Below are 18,222 nucleotides of genomic sequence, written 5' to 3' on the forward strand. Positions count from 1 at the left end.
AAGCAATCTCAAGGATACTCCAGAGATACATCCTTTCCCGCTGGAACAAAGACCCGGAGACCCTCAATACGAGAATCTCCCTACCCCAGCACGTAAAGCTGTCTCTCAACTGGTGGCTCAACCAGGAAAATCTAGCGAAAGGGACACCCTGGATACAAGATCCCATGACGTCAATCACAACAGATGCCAGCAAACGGGGCTGGGGAGCAGTATCATCTCAGGGAATATTCCAGGGACTCTGGCCCAGAGACATGGAAAAACAATCTTCAAACTACAGAGAACTGAGAGCGGTAGAAGAAGCCCTAAAGGCAGCAGAAACATTAGTCCAGGGAACCCATGTCCGAATTTACTCCCGACAATATGACCACTGTGGCCCATCTACGTCATCAGGGCAGCACAAAATATGGAAGTCTGCAAAACATTTCGGCACGGATATTCAGCTGGGCAGAACACAATCTCCAGTCCCTTTCAGGTCTCTACCTAAAAGGATCCGACAACACCGAGGCAGACTTCTTAAGCAGGACGGACTTAGATCCAGGGGGATGGAGCCTCAACATCAGAGTATTCCATACCTTAACCAAAAAATGGGGTCTCCCAGAGGTAGACCTATTTGCGAGCCGGGAGAATGCCAAAACAAAGCATTACTTCTCCATAGGGCCAAACGAGAAACACTCAAGGGTGGACGCCTTCTCTCACCCGTGGAACTTCGGACTGGCATACGCCTTTCCGCTGATTCCCCTAATACCAAAAACTCTTCAAAAGGTCAGGACAGACGGGGTCAACACTATCCTGATCGCCCCTCTCTGGCCAAAAAGGAGCTGGTTTCGAGCCCTAAAACTGATGAACTCAGAGGGTCTCCTGATCCTGCCCACGGACCGCGACCTTCTACATCAAGGTCCCATCTTTCACCTGGCTCCCCACAGCCTAAGCTTGGCAACCTGGTTTCTGAAACCGCAATTCCGAAAGCTAGAGGCCTCTCAGATGCAGTGATAGCTACCCTACAAAAAAGTAGGAAACCAATCACAAATGCCATATATTCCAAAATATGGAAAACCTTTTCAGCATGGTTCGGATCCACTCTCCCATAGATCCCTTCCACCCCAACGTGGCAAAGATCCTAGACTTCTTACAGGATGGGTTATCCAAGGTACAAATATCAGCCCTAAGTTCTTTCTTTGATCAAAGCCTAGCAAAGCAAGAGGTTTATGTCAGCAGCTTCCAGAATCCAACAAAATAAATTCAACATGGCGCCAGCATTGGACCTGAATATAGTACTAAAGGGTCTAACAAACCCTCCATTTCAACCGATCGACCAGGCCCAGATAGATAAACTATCCTGGAAAGCAGCACTACTCGTAGCCCTTACAACGGCAAGGAGAGTGGGAGAAATTCAGGCTCTGTCCATCAGAGAACCCCATCTAAAAATTCTGGACGATAGGCTAATTCTTCGGCTAGACCCTTCCTTTGTGCCAAAAGCGTCTTCAGATTTCCACAGATCCCAGGAAATAATACTACCCACTTTCTGTGATAGCCCGAGGGACGAGAGAGAAATGGGATTCCATTCACTGGATGTCTGGCGAGCAGTTCTGACCTATTTGAAAGAGACAAATCTCTTTGTTCAGTATGGCGGACCAAACAAGGGGAAGAAAGTGTCCAAAAGCTCCCTAGCTAACTGGATCAAAAAAGCAATAATAGCCGCTTATAAGAACCAGGATCTACTTCCTCCGGTAACCCTGAAAGCCCACTCCACCAGAGCTGTCTCCGTCTCCTTGGCAGAAAAAGCTGATGCATCCATTGAGCAGATCTGCAAGGCCGCGACCTTGTCTTCAGTCCATACCTTCACGGGGCATTATAGATTAGATCTTATGTCAGTACGAGATCTAGCCTTTGGCAGGAAAGTCCTGCAAGCCGTGGTCCCTCCCTAAACCATTATCCTTTGGTATACCTCCTATGTGCTGTCGTGGAGGGGATTAGAGAAAATAGAACTACACTTACCGGTAGTTGGGTTTCTAAGACCCTCCACGACAGCACGGGTAATTCCCCCCCAACAAAATTTTGTTCATGTGACTTATGTGAATAAAATTTCAAGCATTCACTCTGTGGTCCTTGGAAAACACTAGAGGAAGGGGCGGGCTATTTAACCTCTTGTTTCCTGTCCCTAATCAGGATGGGGAGGCAACCTCCTATGTGCTGTCGTGGAGGGTCTTAGAAACCCAACTACCGGTAAGTGTAGTTCTATATTTTTATTTTTATTTTTACATGGAAATGATACCCAGGGCCTGGAGGAGAGTCTACATAGCCACATGCGGAAAGTAAGCGAAACAATGCATTCTTATGTGTGCGGAATCCCCACGATTCCGCAAAAAGAATGAACATGATGCATATTTTTCCGCAATGCGATTCCGCCGTGGAAAAATACGCAGCATTAGCACAGCATGTGCGGAATGCCATTGAATACAATGGGTTGCTTATTGTATGCATTTTCGCTGCAAAAAAACGCGTCAAACACACAAAATCCGCAGTTTGTGCACATAGCCTAAATGTGCTATCTTCAGACATAAAAGTCCAATCCATACAAGTGCATATACAGTAACTTCAGTGCATACACTCCCTGACAGAAGTAATGTTGCTTATCCATGTTATGTAAATAAAAGTTTATAACCTGACGTTAAATTCATCCATTGGTTGTATAAATTATTCTTTTGAAACCTGAAACCCTCCGAAATGTGGTTTAGGTTAATAAAATAAATTGGCATCAATACAGAAATATTGCTCATTTAATGGAAACAGAATGGTCAGATTTTGGCAAGACAAAAGGGTGCATCAGGGTGCGTGGGTATGCTCGTTATTTGCTATAGTATCGCTGGGTGCTTGAGCGCCATGCTCAAGTCCCCACCCTGCATGTTTCGCAGACGTTAGTCTGCGTGCCCACGATCACTAATGCTGCGTGCAGAACGCTGGTGTATTTTCACTGTGTTGTACAGTACAAGCACAAGGGATGGGATAAAAAAAAAAAAAATCCCAGGCCAAGTGTTTTTTGTTTTTTTTTTTTTTATTTTATTTAATGTTGCGTAAATACCCCTGTGGGAACGTTCAGTCTTTTGTGCAGAATTTTCACATACACTTGCATTAGATGCAGTAAATTTGCAGGAAAACACGTACATTTATGCAGGTGTTTTTAGTATGGTTTTAATAAAGACATTTTAAAAAAATGTGTGGTCCCCCCGCTAGTTTTGATAACCAGCCAAAGTAAAGCAGACAGCTGGGGGATGATACTAGCAGACTGAGAAGGTTCCTTGTTATTGTGCCCTTCCCAGCCTAAAAATGTAAACCTGCAGCCACCCCAGAATTGGTGAATCACATGAGATGCACCAATTCTGGTGTTTTGCCTGGCTCTTCCCGTTTGCTCTAGGGCAGTGGCAATCACAGCCATAGTAGTTGGGACTGATGACTGCTGTGATTTGTCAAAAAACACAGTTGCCATCAACCCCCCTGGGGTTAGTAATGGAGAGATGTCTTTTGGACACCCCCATTACTAACCCAGTAATCAAAAATAAAAGTGCACAGAAAAAAACTTTGAATAAAAAATCACCTACACTATCCCTTGTTCTCCAATTTATTTAAAAAAAAAACAAAAAAAACATACAGGTTTGAAGTAATGCAACGAATCTGAAGTAGTCCATGAAAGGATACCTGAAAGACAGAAATAAAGGCAATAGACAGTGGCTTGTTCACCAATTTACTACCCAAAATGTTGCCACACAGGTCCAATGTAGTCCACGTTCCTTGATTCTGCCTCCAGCATCTATGACTAGAAGTAAAGTTTCTGCTATTCACAGGCGTCGGATAGTCACTACTATGATAATCCGAATCGACCAAGTCGCGCCGTGCTCAGCGAGACCCAGTGATGACGACGATGATGAGTGTCGACGACACTACCCCGCATTTTTGAATAGCATTCACTTTACTGCTAGTCATAGACACTGCTAGTCTTAGATGCTGGAGATAGAATTGTCTGGCGTGGCAACATTTTGGTAATTGGTGAACAAGGGATTGTCTTTCATTTCTGACTGACTCTTTTATGAGTGCATACACCTCATCTGCTTGCCTCAGTCCATATAATGAATGACTAAAATTTTCAAAATAAATAACTTTATCATGAAGCTTTAGTGAGTGCTGCTTTTCTTTTTTTCTTTTTAATTCGTACCTGAATCATGGCATTTGCACCACCAGTTATGCTCTAGAACAGGCCTGGGCAAACTGCGTCCCGCCAGCCACATCCAGCCCCCTGAGGCCTCTTTCACATATCCGTTTTTTTTAATCCGGCACGATGCGGCGAAAAGTATGAAAACCGGATCCGGAATTGGATCCGGTTTTGGCACATAGAATGTAACGATCGCCGCATCGTGCCCGATGGACTTATGGCGCCTCCGGTTTTTGCCGGAAATGGCAAACCTGGCTAAAGACGTTGGCTGCAACTTTTTTTGCAGCGCCGGACCGGCTTTTTCAACAGCGCATGCGCGGGCACTGTGAGTTTTAACCCCACAAAAGTGCCCGGCGCAGCGCGCTCTCTCTCTCCCCCCCCCCCCCCCCCCCGTACATACCGACTTCCCCGGTGCTGCCTCTCTCGCTTGCTCCCGCTGCGGCTCCTTTACCGGCTTCCCCGGTGCTGCCTCTCTCTCCTCCGTACATACCGGCTTCCCCGGTGCTTCCTCTCTCGCTTGCTCCCGCTGCGGCTCCTTTAATACCGGCTTCCCCGGTGCTGCCTCTCCTCTGTACATACCGGCTTCCCGGGTGCTGCCTCTCTCACTTGCTCCCGCTGCGGCTCCTTTAAATGATTTACAAGCCGGATCAGGCGCCGCACCTGCATCCGCTGTCACCGCTGCACGCCTGATCCGGCGGTCCGGCTTTCCGCCGCACCCCGCCGGAACAACCACACCGGATGTGTGAAAGTAGCCTAAGTGTTCTTGTGCAGCCCACTGACACTCACAGCCCGAGGGCTGGAGTCCTCACCTTTGTATGTGAGTTAACCCTTACCTCCCTCTTTGCTCCCAGCTTGTACTATTGTATGTCCTGTGCAGGGGCGGTAAGAGTTAAGTCCCCCATAGTTCTCCCCCTGTGATCTGTGGCTTATCACATCCACTCCATAGACTGTAATAAGGATTCTCACCCCCTGCCTGTCAGCTCCTGCCCATATGTGATGTGGATCTCTGCATGTGGAGCAGGGGTGGGAGAAAACTTTTTTCCAATGTTCCCAATTTATTGCTTGATCAACTGCTGTTACGTGTTAAGATAAGCTTTATTATAACAAGTATTGTCAGGCTGTGTTCACACAACTGTAATATCTGTCCAAGTTCTGTCTACAAAAAAAAAAAACCTGACCTCAGACAGAGCACTAGGAGCAATGTTATGGAATTGAGCTATTTAGATTACAGCTTGAAAACGTCTGTGTGAGAAATGTCACAGCACCCATCGGTCTCTTCTGTATTTTGGATCAGACTCGCCTGTTGAAGTCTGTGTGTGTAAAAATAAAAAAAAATCGGATCCCATATGAATCATCCGTATAGCATCCGATTTTTACGAATACATTTCCATTACTATTAGGGCTGTGGAGTTGGTATAAAATGGACCGACACCTAAAATATATAATAAATTGGGTACAGTAGTTCAATGCAGAATATGCTGAATATTTTTTTCATAGGAACTTGGGAAAGTTATGAAATGTCCTACAAATGGCTGTTCTATTCCTGATCTAAGGCTACATTCACACACAGCGTTTTTCCTGCGTTTTTTGAGGATACGTTTTTCAGTTGCAAAAGCAGATCAGCTTTTTAAAAAACCGCATCACCTGAAAGGTTTTGAGCTCATAGATGTTTTCAATAGCAGAGCAGATTTCTAATCTGCTTTTATCTATATATCCATTTATCCATATCTGTCTATCCATAGCATATCTGTACCAAAAAGAATGAAAGCCGGATAGCACACAGACTAACACCCCTTTTTTTTTTTTTTAGCACCAGTCAGGTACACCTCATAGCTGCCCAAAAGGACACCCAGGACAGGCATTGCTCGTCTTCAGTAACATCAACTGATAGTTGGAATAAATAGACTGCATTCATCACCACATCTTCTCAAGGTGCAGGCTTTATTTTCAAGTGTAGGGGTGTGAAGTATGAGGTTCTGCAGCAGCTGAGGTGCGCAGTATGAAATTCTGCGGAACAGTATGAGATTCTGCCCCCCCCCCCCCCAAGGTTTGATCCTGGCTACACCCATAGTGTGAATGTAGCCTGAGGATCTAGGCTTTATCTTAGCCGAGATAAGTCAGTGTGTGTGTGTGTGTGTGTGTGTGTGTGTGTGTGTGTGTGTATATGTATGTATATATATACATACACAGTACGGACCAAAAGTTTGGACACACCTTCTCAGTGAAAGCGTTTTCTTTATTTTCATGACTATGAAAATTGTAGATTCACTCTGAAGGCATCAAAACTATGAATTAACACATGTGGAATTATATAATTAACAAAAAAGTGTGAAACAACTGAAAATACTGTGTGTCTAAGGCTGTGTGCACACGCTGCGGAAAAGGTGCGGATTCATCCGCGCGGATTTTGTACAATCCGCAGGTGAAACCGCAGGTCAAAAGACCTGCGGTTTTACCTGCGGATTGCTCTGCGGTTTTGCCCTGCGGTTTTTCATCTCCTCAATGGAGGAGATGGCAAACCGCAGGAGAATCCGCAGAAAGAATTGACATGTCAATTCTTTCTGCGGATTGAAAACCGCAGATAATCCGCGCGGAAAATTCCGCACCGTCTGCACTGCGGTTTTTGATTCCCATAGGGAATCATTGTACTGTACACCGCAGCAAAAACTGCTGCGGGTCCGCAGCGGCCAAAACCGCTGCGGAACCGCAGCAAAATCCGCAGCGTGTGCACACAGCCTTATATTCTAGGTTCTTCCAAGTAGCCACCTTTTGCTTTGATTTCTGCTTTGCACACTCTTGGCATTCTCTTGATGAGCTTCAAGAGGTAGTCACCGGAAATGGTTTTCACTTCACAGGTGTGCCCTGTCAGGTTTAATAAGTGGGATTTCTTGCCTTATAAATGAGGTTGGGACCATCAGTTGTGTTGTGCAGAAGTATGGTGGATACACAGGTGATAGTCCTACTGAATAGACTGTTAGAATTTGTATTATGGCAAGAAAAAAACAGCTGAGGCTAGTTTCACACTAGCGTTTATGAGCGCAGCGACGGCCTGCGCACGGCCGCCGCTAAGCCCCGCCCCCTGCCGCGCCTCCGCCGGTAGCTTCGCCTACCGGCGCATGACGCTGCATGTGCCCTGCGTCCCCTATCTTTATCACAGGGGGCGCAGGCCGTGCGCAGTATGCGTTTGGCGGCGCATGCGCCTTTTTGACGGTGCGCCGACCTGCGCCAAACGCAACCTGCTGCAGTTTGGTTGCGTCGGCGCACCGTCAAAAAGGCGCATGCGCCGCCAAACGCATACTGCGCCTGGCCTGCGCCCCCTGTGATAAAGATAGGGGACGCAGGGCGCATGCAGCGTCATGCGCCGGTAGGCGGAGCTACCGGCGGAGGCGCGGCAGGGGCGGGGCTTAGCGGCGGCCGTGCGCAGGCCGTCGCTGCGCTCATAAACGCTAGTGTGAAACTAGCCTGAGTAAAGAAAAACGAGTGGCCATCATTACTTTAAGAAATAAAGGTTAGTCAGTCCGAAAAATTGGGAAAACTTTGAAAGTGTCCCCAAGGGCATTGGCAAAAACCATCAAGCGCTACAAAGAAACTGGCTCACATTAGGACCGCCCCAGGAAAGGAAGACCAAGAGTCACCTCTGCTGCAGAGGATAAGTTCATCCTAGTCACCAGCCTCAGAAATCGCAGGTTAACAGCAGCTCAGAATAGAGACCAGGTCAATGCCACACAGAGCAGCAGACACATCTCTACAACAACTGTTAAGAGGAGACTTTGTGTTTCAGGCCTTCATGGTAAAATAGCTGCTAGGAAACCACTGCTAAGGACAGGCCACAAGCAGAAGAGACTTGTTTGGGCTAGAGAGCACAAGGAATGGACATTAGACCAGTGGAAATCTGTGCTTTGGTCTGATGAGTCCAAATTTGAGATCTTTGGTTCCAACCACCATGTCTTTGTGCGACGCAGAAAAGGTGACCGGATGGACTCTACATGCCTGGTTCCCACCGTGAAGCATGGAGGAGGAGGTGGTGTGATGGTGTGGGGGTGCTTTGCTGGTGACACTGTTGGGGATTTATTCAAAATTGAAGGCATACTGAACCAGCATTGCTACCACAGCATCTTGCAGCGGCATGCTATTCCATCCGGTTTGTGTTTAGTTGGACCATCATTTATTTTTCAACAGGACAATGGCCTCAAACACACCTCCAGGCTGTGTAAGGGCAATTTGACCAAGAAGGAGAGTGATGGGGGTGCTACGCCAGATGACCTGGCCTCCACAGACACCAGACCTGAACCCAATCGAGATGGTTTGGGGTGAGCTGGACCGCAGAGTGAAGGCAAAAGGGCCAACAAGTGCTAAGCATCTCTGGGAACTCCTTCAAGACTGTTAGAAGACCATTTCTGGTGACTACCACTTGAAGCTCATCAAGAGAATGCCAAAAGTGTGCAAAGCAGTAATCACAGCAAAAGGTGGCTACTTTGAAGAACCTAGAATATAAGGCTGGTTTCACATTAGCGCTTTTTAAGCGCACGCACGGCCGGGGGTAGCTCCGCCCCCGAGCTGGCTCTCTGCCCGGCGTGCCCGCCCCTTGCTTGTAGCGCCGCCTCCTAGCGCACAGCGGCGCCTGCGATCGGCGCACCCTATCTTTAGCATAGGGTGCGCAGATCGTGCACAGGCCGTGCGCTAGTTGCGCTTTGACCTGCGCTGCGCACTTTTGACGGTGCGCCGTGCGTGCCAAAATCAAACTTTTCGGATTTTGGCACGCACGGCACACCGTCAAAAGTGCGCAGCGCAGGTCAAAGCGCAACTAGCGCACGATCTGCGCACCCTATGCTAAAGATAGGGTGCGCCGATCGCAGGCGCCGCTAGGAGGCGGCGCTACAAGCAAGGGGCGGGCACGCCGGGCAGAGAGCCGGCTCGGGGGCGGAGCTACCCCCGGCCGTGCGTGCGCTTAAAAAGCGCTAATGTGAAACCAGCCTTAGACATATTTTCAGTTGTTTCACACTTTTTTGTTAGTTATATAATTCCACATGTGTTAATTCATAGTTTTGACGCCTTCAGAGTGAATCTACAATTTTCATAGTCATGAAAATAAAGAAAACTCTTTGAATGAGAAGGTGTGTCCAAACTTTGGTCTGTACTGTATACATGTACATGTATACAGTGTATTACATATTTACAATTTATTACAGTTTTTTGTGTTCTAAAGTTGTATTCCAATAAATAGAACATAATATCTATCTAAATATCTTGATTATTGGATCATAGAAATGATTAAATGTCTGATGTTCACATTGTACTACCATCAATTTTTCACTTAAATATAAGCAATATATGTGGGAGGTGGAGTCGGAGTTGGAGTCGATGTAAGGGAAATTGAGGAGTCGGAGTCGCAGGTTTGGCTTACCGACTCCACAGCCCTGATTACTATCACAGGACACTATTTTTTCTTTAAAATTTTATTCACTTCTGACCTATAAAAATGGATGCCATACGGATGACAATACAGATGGAAAATCGTCTTTTTCTGGATGAAAATGTTTTTTTTTTTTCATACGCTCATGTAAACTTCACATAAGCAATTGCTTTTTGTAAAGTGACAAAATTAATATTATGCAGAATTAAAGGGTGATCTGAAACCAAAGGTGACATTAATACTAAATTTAATTCATAATCTAATCACTTTTCTAATATATTTCAATTAAAAAAATTCTTCCTTTCCATCTCTTCCCTAACTTCCTGTCTGCTTGTGGTGTTTTTTTTTTTTTAATCTTCCAATGACATTTGTTTGAGAAGCCCAGTGCGTTTTGGGGTACTCATACTTGACATCATCAGGGGGCAGAGGCTGCGATTACTACCACAGCTGCTTTCCCCATCATGAAAAGAAGCGTCATCTGTTTCAGAGACTGGACTGGTCCCTGCCGGGTCATCTCTTCTCAGAGCCAGCAAGAGAGCGCACTGTCACTGTGTATTCCAAGGAATATAGCACAGAAAACTCCTACTTAGTATGCGTCAGAATTTACAACCGACATATCAGGTGAGCAGGGACTAGCAGACATCACTGATGGCGCCTCATTTCAGAGAAGGTGCAGAGGCTTTGACAGTGTCTGCAGCTTCTGCCCCCTGATGATGGCTCAATCGAGTATCCCAGCATGCACTGGTGAATCTCAAACAAAATGTCATGGGACGTAAAAAAAAAAAAGGCAGGAAGTCAGAATGTAGAGTGTACGTTAGGGAATTTTTCATTGAAGTATATTAGAAAACAAGATTAGATTACACTGAATAGATATACATATAAAAGAAATTTGTCCCCTCATTTTTGACCTATGAGATGCCATCAGGGTCTTATCTACAGCAATCTATAATGCTGTAGATTAGCCCCCGATGCAACCTGAAAGATAAGAAAAACGAGTTAAGGGGGTTTTACACATAGCGATATCGCTAGCGATATCGCTATAACGTCACCGATTTTGTGAGGTTGTAGCGATATTGCTAGCGACATCACTATGTGTGATACTTACCTCCGACCGGCTCCCCGCTGGTTATCGCTGATCGCACGAGAATGTCCGGCTCCATTTCTCGTCGTCAGCTTCCTGCTGGGGCTTCCTGCTGTGACGACGAGCGACGCGTGGAGGCGGGCGGGAGGACGTCTTCATCGCTGTGTGTGAAAGGTGAGTATCGTGCGCTGCGTCGCTGCTGCATCGCTGTGAGATCTTTCTGTGTGAAAGCTCACTAGCGATCATTTAGCAATGCACCAGCGATCCTGACCAGGTCGGATCGCCGGTCGGATCGCTGGTGCATCGCTAAATGTAAAAGGGCCTTTAGATTATACTCGCCCGGGGGGCGGTCTGGTGCCTCCGATCTTCTAGCGATGACGTCCTCCTCCTTACTTCTGGCTCGGCTCCTGCGCAGGCATACTATATCTGCCCTATTGAGGACAGAGGAAAGTACTGCAGTGTGCAGGTGTCGGGAAAGGTCAGAGAGGTTCGGCGCCTGCGCACTGCAGTCCTTGGCTCTGCCCTCTATAGGCCAGATAAAGTATGCCTGAGCAGGAGCCGCAGCAGCAGTAAGAAGGAGGACGTCATCGCTAGAAGATGGGAAGCACCGGACCCCTGGGTGAGTATAATCTAACTTGTTTTTCTTATCTTTCAGGTTACATCGGGGGCTTATTTACAGCATTATAGATTGCTGTAGATAAGCCCCTAATGGCGGTGGCCGCATCTCATAGGCCAAAAATGAGGTGACAGATTCCCTTTTAATATGAAATTCACCTTTGGTTCTGGACCCCCCCCCTTTAAGTTCAGCCGATTGGTTGGGCCCTCCACAGCTGTGCCAGTTTCTCATGTGGCCCCTTGGGAAAATTAATTGCCCCCCCCCCCCCGCTCTAGAAAGTTGCTAATTTTCTGGGGCAATTGTATAAGCCCTATGTGACTTGGTGCCTTTTATAGATCTACTCTTTTTGCAGTCTGTCCATTCCAATCTGTCACCACAGATAGGAGCAGCGGCAGGGAGGCAGCACTGAACCTGAGTAACAGCAGAGATTTGTTTTACCTTAGCAGGAACTTAATTACATGTAGATTAAGTTTGGTACGTCAGTCAGCAGCAATGGTATGTTTTTATGTGGACCAATCTGCTGCCAGGCTCCCTTAACATTAAAGGAAGCACCTTTAGAGAGTAACTGCCATTTTAATGTTTGTCATAAATCAATAGGACACCTGAAAATAAGCAACTTTGTAGTATATCGTTTCAAAGAAATTTGCTTATATCCCTGCCAGAACTGATCAGTGATTATTAGTGATGTTCGATGATCGCTACTCGAGTTTGCTCTTGAGGTGCTTGGGTACGTATAGGGTATCGCGGGTGCTCAAGTGAAATGTTCCTGTCCCCGCGCCTGCATGTTTCACTGCTGTAAGACACCCACAAGGCATGCGGGGATTGCTTGTGTATTACAGGCAACGTGTCTAACAGCTGCGAAACATGCGGGCTCGAGTACGCAAACGTTTCACTCGAGCACCCATGATACTCTGCACCCGATGTAAACTCGAGTAGTGCGCACGCTCGATCATCACCAGCTATCAAAATTCTCAGTTCTCAGGTAAAATCTGTGTTCAGTGAAGACTCTTTCCCATTACTGAGATGGGAGTGGCTACTGATAAGATTCTGTGTAGATGGGAGGAGCTCTGCCTCTAGCTCCACCTTCCTCCCGTCTACATAGGAGGTGGCAGATGCTATGGATACAAGTCTATCTCAGTAATGGGATATTCTTTCTTCACTGAATACAGATTTTACCTCAGAATTGAGAGTTTATTATAATGACCAATTTTTGCAGAGAAAGAAGCAGAATTCTCTGAGATATTATGCAGTTGCTTATTTTCATGTGTACTGTTGATTTGTGAAAAATAAGTAAAATGACGATTATGCTGTAATGCAGGGATCCTCAACCTGTGACTCGCGTTCCCTTGATGTGTGGCTCATGGCTGTAGTCAGCTTGGTAAAGTAGCAAACAGCTATAAAGAGTGGGTTTCCAGATGGTGAGGGCACAGAAGAGCAGGCCTGCCTGAGCATATACTGGGATGGTTGTCAGTCAGCGGAGGTGCTTGGAGATGGACCCTAGATCTTGGCATACTGCCTCAGTGCGATTTCTGTAGGGAAGATTGGACTGTCATGATTCCAGTAATGGGGTCTCTGGGTGTCACTATGGGGGAGCTGGATGTGGCTTTCAAGGTAATGAGGGTTGGAGACCACTGCTCTAATGTAATGAACTCCTAGTGTCTATAGTCAGAGATTTGCACGGGAGAAGACAAGTTGTGCAGAGGTGATCAGCAATTTGCTGTGTCCTGAGTGCTAGGAATCTGGATTGGCCTCTTTATAGAAGTCTCCCACTAACTGTTTTTTTTTTTAATTAAATGTGTGTAAATGTACATGTATTCTAGTGCGAGTGTGTCAATATACTCACCTACCGCTGTTCTGCTCCTTCTGAATGACGTCACCGCAAATGAGACTCTCCGGCTTCTTCCATGCTCTCTTACAGTGAGAGCCTATGAATCCTCATATTGACCCTTCATAGAGTTAAATTCTAAAAGACATCTGGGTCACACAGAGAGTATTATCACTCAGAAGAGCAGCTGCTGCATCCCGGAGAGAGCAGCAGTAGATGAGGATTTTAAAACTCCGCCCTACGTTACATGCACATACACATTTAGGCTATGTGCCCACGTATGCAGAAAATTCCTGACTAATAACCGGACTCCTTCCCAGGAAAAAAACACATTTTTTTTGCACGTTTTTTATGCGTTTTTTTCTGGAGCATCCCCAGTCTCATAGAATATAGTTGGAAATGCGTTTTTTTCCTCAAAATTAATGAACAGGCTGCGTATTTTTCCCACAATGTGTTTTTTGTGTGGAAAAAACGCATCATGTGCACGAAAATTGCGGAATGCATTACAAGAATGGGATGCCTAATGTATGTGTTTTTTTAAGCTTTTTTGCAGGGAAAAAACGCTTACGTGGGCACACAGCCTTAATAGAAGTTAGTGGGCGGGTTCTTTAAAGCTAAAAACTAGTTTGTTTTCAAAATATTTTTATTAAAGTTTTCAGGAGGGAAGGGTACATAAAACGAAAGGGAGGAGAAAGATAGCAGTACTATTACTTTATAGTGTGCAGTTAAGCAGAGATATGCAAATACATATTTTAAACTTAACAGTATGGTATTAACCTGTTATTATGCGGTAGAATGTTAACTAAAAACTAGTTTGGAACAAGGTTTGTGGCTGAAAGCACCATGAAAACTTCTGAAAGCCACCATGTGACCATTCTAGGTATTCACCACCTAATATGGCAATGTATTTGTTTTCATTTCTTACATTAACTTTTCTTTCTACAGAAATGTCAGATGAAGTTGCTTGATTGGACTTTTACTAGAGATATTCCCAAGCTTTTTGGTAAGATACACCCAACATGTTTTTCTGTTTAAAATGAAAAGGATGGGCTTAAAGTGTAAGGCTACTTTCACATTAGCGTTTTTTTGCACAGCGCATCGTGCGCAATAGAAACGCATGCAAAAAAACGCATCATTCGTTTTTGCATGCTTTTGCTTTTTTTATGCGCATTCGTTCTCTAGGGGTTAAAACCAGTGTCTACACATTTTTACGACAAAAGCACATGCGCACGAAAACGCAGACCAACGCTTGTCCATTCGCTCGCCTGCGTTCCCATAGACTAATGCGTTATTTTGACGCATTCCGTGCGCATGCGTGTTTTTGTTTTTTTTTTACGCCTGTCGGCAGACCCAAAAATGCAACAAGCTGTGTCTGGCGCGCCTAGGCGCATACCTTGAAAAAACGCATACGAACGCGTGCAAACCCAAGACCTTGCGCCCCCCATGTTAAACATAGGTGTATGACGCATGAGTATGGACGCGCACGATGCGCTGCGCAAAAAAAGTTAATGTGAAACCAGCCTAACTATGCTTTTGAAGTGACTTTTCAGAATAAGGAGTCCTGTGTGTGTACAAGAGGAATAACGCCATTATGTGACTTTTTTCCTGCTTTCTCACCAGTTTTCCCTTTTGCATGCTATATCCCTTTTATCTGCAGGTTAATAGCATTTGTGGCCATGACAGTTCCCCTTTAACCCCTTAGGCTATGTTCACACGTGGTGGTTTTTTCGCGTTTTCGCGGCGGTTTTAACCGTGCGATTTATGGCGCGAAAACGCAAAAAATAAGCATCCCATGCATTCCTATGGGATTCCGCAATGCTGTGCTAATGCTGCGGTTTTTACTGTGGCGGAATCGCTTTGCAGTAAAAAACCCAGCATGCTCATTAATTTAGCGGAATCGCAGCGATCCCGCACCCATAGGAATGCATTGTTCTCCTTACTTTCCGCATGTGGCTGTGCACACCATGCGAAAACTAAGCAGAACATTTGCAGATGGTACCCACTGTCCAGTACCCACTGTCCGGAGGAGAGGAGTCTGGGCTCTGGGCACCATATCCCTGTAAAAAATAGAATTTTAAAGAAAAAATATTGTTATTCTCACCTTCCGACGTCCCGCGCAGCCTTCCCGCCTCTCTCCACGCTCCCGGTCCCATTAATCCTTTGCGAGCGATGACGTCCATTCTCGCGGGATCGCGAAGTCTCGCGGTCATTCACGTGACGTCATCGCGAATGACCGTGAGACGTCGCGATCCCGCGAGAACGGACGTCATCGCGGTTATTCTTGCAAAGGATTACCGGGAGCGTGGAGAGAGGCGGGAAGGCTGCGTGGGACGTCGGAAGGTAAGAATAACAATATATATTTTTTTTAATTATTTTTTTACATCCTATCTTTTACTATTGAAGCCGCATAGGCAGCCTCAATAGTAAAAAGTTGGTCAAACACTCGTCAATCTTATCCTGTGTGATACTGCCTGCTGAGCCATGTGTCTAATCCTCTCCTGTGTGATACTGACTGCTGAGCCGTGTATCTAATCCTATCCTGTGTGATACTGACAGCTGAGCCGTGTAGCTAATGCTATCCTGTGTGATACTGTCTGCTGAGCTGTGTATATAATCCTATCCTTTGTGATACTGACTGCTGAGCTGTGTATCTAATCCTATCCTGTGTGATACTGACTGCTGAGCTGTGTATCTAATCCTATCCTGTATGATACTGACTGCTGAGCCGTGTATCTATTCCTATCCTGTGTGATAATGACTTCTGAGCCGTGTATCTATTCCTATCCTGTGTGATAATGACTGCTGAGCTGTGTATCTAATCCTATCCTGTGTGATACTGACTGCTGAGCTGTTTATCTAATCCTATCCTGTGTGATACTGTCTGCTGAGCTGTGTATCTAATCCTATCCTGTGTGATACTGACTGCTGAGCCGTGTATCTAATCCTATCCTGTGTGATACTGGGCCCCCCCTGCAGTCTGTGTCAGAGGGTGCTCTGTGTTGGCACGGTAATAAATTGTGTTATTTCCAGCTTTACAGAAGGACGAAAACACCATAGAAATGATAAGAATAATAGGCCTCAGTTACCATAACTGTCTATAAAGAAAACTGTTGCTGATAGCAACCAATCACAGCTCATTTTTCATCTTTTAAACAGCTCTGGGACAGCGTGGCAAGTTTTGAGTGGCGACTTTTGTGTTTCGACTTTTATGTGACGAGGTTGGTGTATGTGTGGTGAAATGTGTGCTGAGGGTGGTATATGTGTTGAAGCACGTGGTAGTGTGTGGCGCATTTTGTGTGTGTGTTCATATCCCCGTGTGTGGTGAGTATCCCGTGTCAGGGCCCCACCTTAGCAACTGTACGGTATATACTCTTTGGCACCATCGCTCTCATTCTTTAAGTCCCCCTTGTTCACATCTGGCAGCTGTCAATTTGCCTCCAACACTTTTCCTTTCACTTTCTCCCCATTATGTAGATAGGGGTAAAATTGTTTGGTGAATTGGAATACGCGGGGTTAAAATTTCGCCTCACAACATAGCCTATGACGCTCTCGGGGTCCAGACTTGTGACTCTGCCAAATTTTGTGGCTGTAGCTGTGACTGTGCGGATGCCAATCCAGGACATACATGCATGCGCACACACACACACATTCATTGAGCTTTATATATTAGATTTACATAACACCATTAATTCCATAGAGCTGTACATGAGAAGGGGGGTTACATACAAAGTTATAGATATCGTTAACAGTAAACAAATTTAAAATGGCAGACTGGTACAGAGGGGAGAGCACCCTGTCCTTGCAGACTTACATTCTACGGGTTGGGCTTTGGTTTAGGGCTTGGTCTAGGGTTCAATTTGGGGTTTGGCTGTAGCTTAGGGTTCAGGTTTTTTTTTTGTTTTTTTTTAATTAAAAATATTGACGATATGACACCTTGTGTTGAGCATAAGTGCTCGCTTCTTGAATACGCACCAAGTATCGCAGTTGCTCAAGTAACATGCTAGAGTCTCTGCTCCACATGTGCTGCGGCTGTCTAACATGCGGTGAATGCCTACCATACACGGGCAATGCCTCTTTTTTTAAATTTTTTTTTTTTTTAGGTGTCTAACAGCCAAAAAACCTGCGGGGCGGAGACTGTAGCATGTCACTTAAGCACCTGTGATACTCCATGCATACGCAATGCAAACTTGAGTAGCGAGCACTTGCTCAACACTAATGACAACATATTTAATATGACAACCTAAAATTATCAAATTCTGTGTAGTACATTTTGGCTTTAAAATCCTCACTCTATTCCTAGATAAAATCCTTGAGCGGTGTAGTTTCCAAAATGATGTCAGTTATGGGGGTTTCTGCTGTTTGGGCACCTTACGGACCCTGCCATTGTGGCATGTCGCCCGTAATCTGTTTAAAGGGAATCTGTCATCCCTTTTTTCGAATATGAGCTGCCGGCACTGCCACTCTATAATGCTTTAGATAAGCCCCCGATGTAATCTGAAAGATAAAAAAGTTAGATTATGTTCACCCCGGCGTCCGGTCTGATGGGTGTCGCTGTCCGGTCCGGCGCCTCCCATCTTCATACAATGCCGTCCTCTTCTTTCCTTCCTGACGTGGCTCCTGCGCAGGCGCACTTCTCTGCCCTGTTGAGAGCAGAGCAGAATACTGCAGTGCGCAGGTGCCGGACCTCTCCTGGCGCCTGCACACTGCAGTATTCTGCTCTGCCCTCAACAGGGCAGAGCAGTGCGCTGGAGCCGGAGCCACGACAGGAAGGAAAGAAGAGGACGGCATCGTATGAAGATGGGAGGCGCCGGACCGCAACACCAATCGGACCTAGACCGGACCGCCCCCCCGGTGAGTATAATCTAATGTGTTTTTCTTATCTTTCAGGTTACATCGGGGGCTTATCCACAGCATTGCAGAATGCTGTAGATAAGCCCCTGATGGCGGTGCCGGCAGCTCATATTCGAAAAAAGGGGTGACAGATTCAGCCAATTTGTGTTCCAAAACTGAAATATTGCTAATTCCATTCGGAGACCTGCTGTTTGTCCAATCCGAACTTTTTGACTATCTGTGGGACTTTTTG

At 45.9% G+C, this 18,222-nt stretch overlaps 1 protein-coding gene across 9 annotated transcripts in view; it reads left to right on the top strand.

Moving 5' to 3' along the window:
- The window catches only part of CCDC127 (coiled-coil domain containing 127), a 138,959-nt gene that overhangs the window by 14,671 nt on the left and 106,066 nt on the right, over positions 1-18,222 (top strand). For 4 of the 9 annotated variants that reach the window (XM_073587720.1, XM_073587715.1, XM_073587718.1 and 1 more), the window contains one exon: positions 14,085-14,142. The exons of 1 other annotated variant lie outside the window; for it this stretch is intronic. The gene's annotated coding sequence lies outside the window, so the exon portion shown is untranslated. Of the gene's footprint in view, positions 1-6,014; positions 6,137-14,084; positions 14,143-16,295; positions 16,358-18,222 lie in introns of all 9 variants that reach the window. 4 more of the 9 variants (XM_073587723.1, XM_073587722.1, XM_073587721.1 and 1 more) reach the window with 2 other exon arrangements.

This window comes from Dendrobates tinctorius, unplaced genomic scaffold (assembly GCF_039654945.1).
Source record: "Dendrobates tinctorius isolate UK_male_01 unplaced genomic scaffold, ASM3965494v1 ptg000102l, whole genome shotgun sequence".
NCBI classification, from domain to species: Eukaryota; Metazoa; Chordata; class Amphibia; order Anura; family Dendrobatidae; genus Dendrobates; species Dendrobates tinctorius.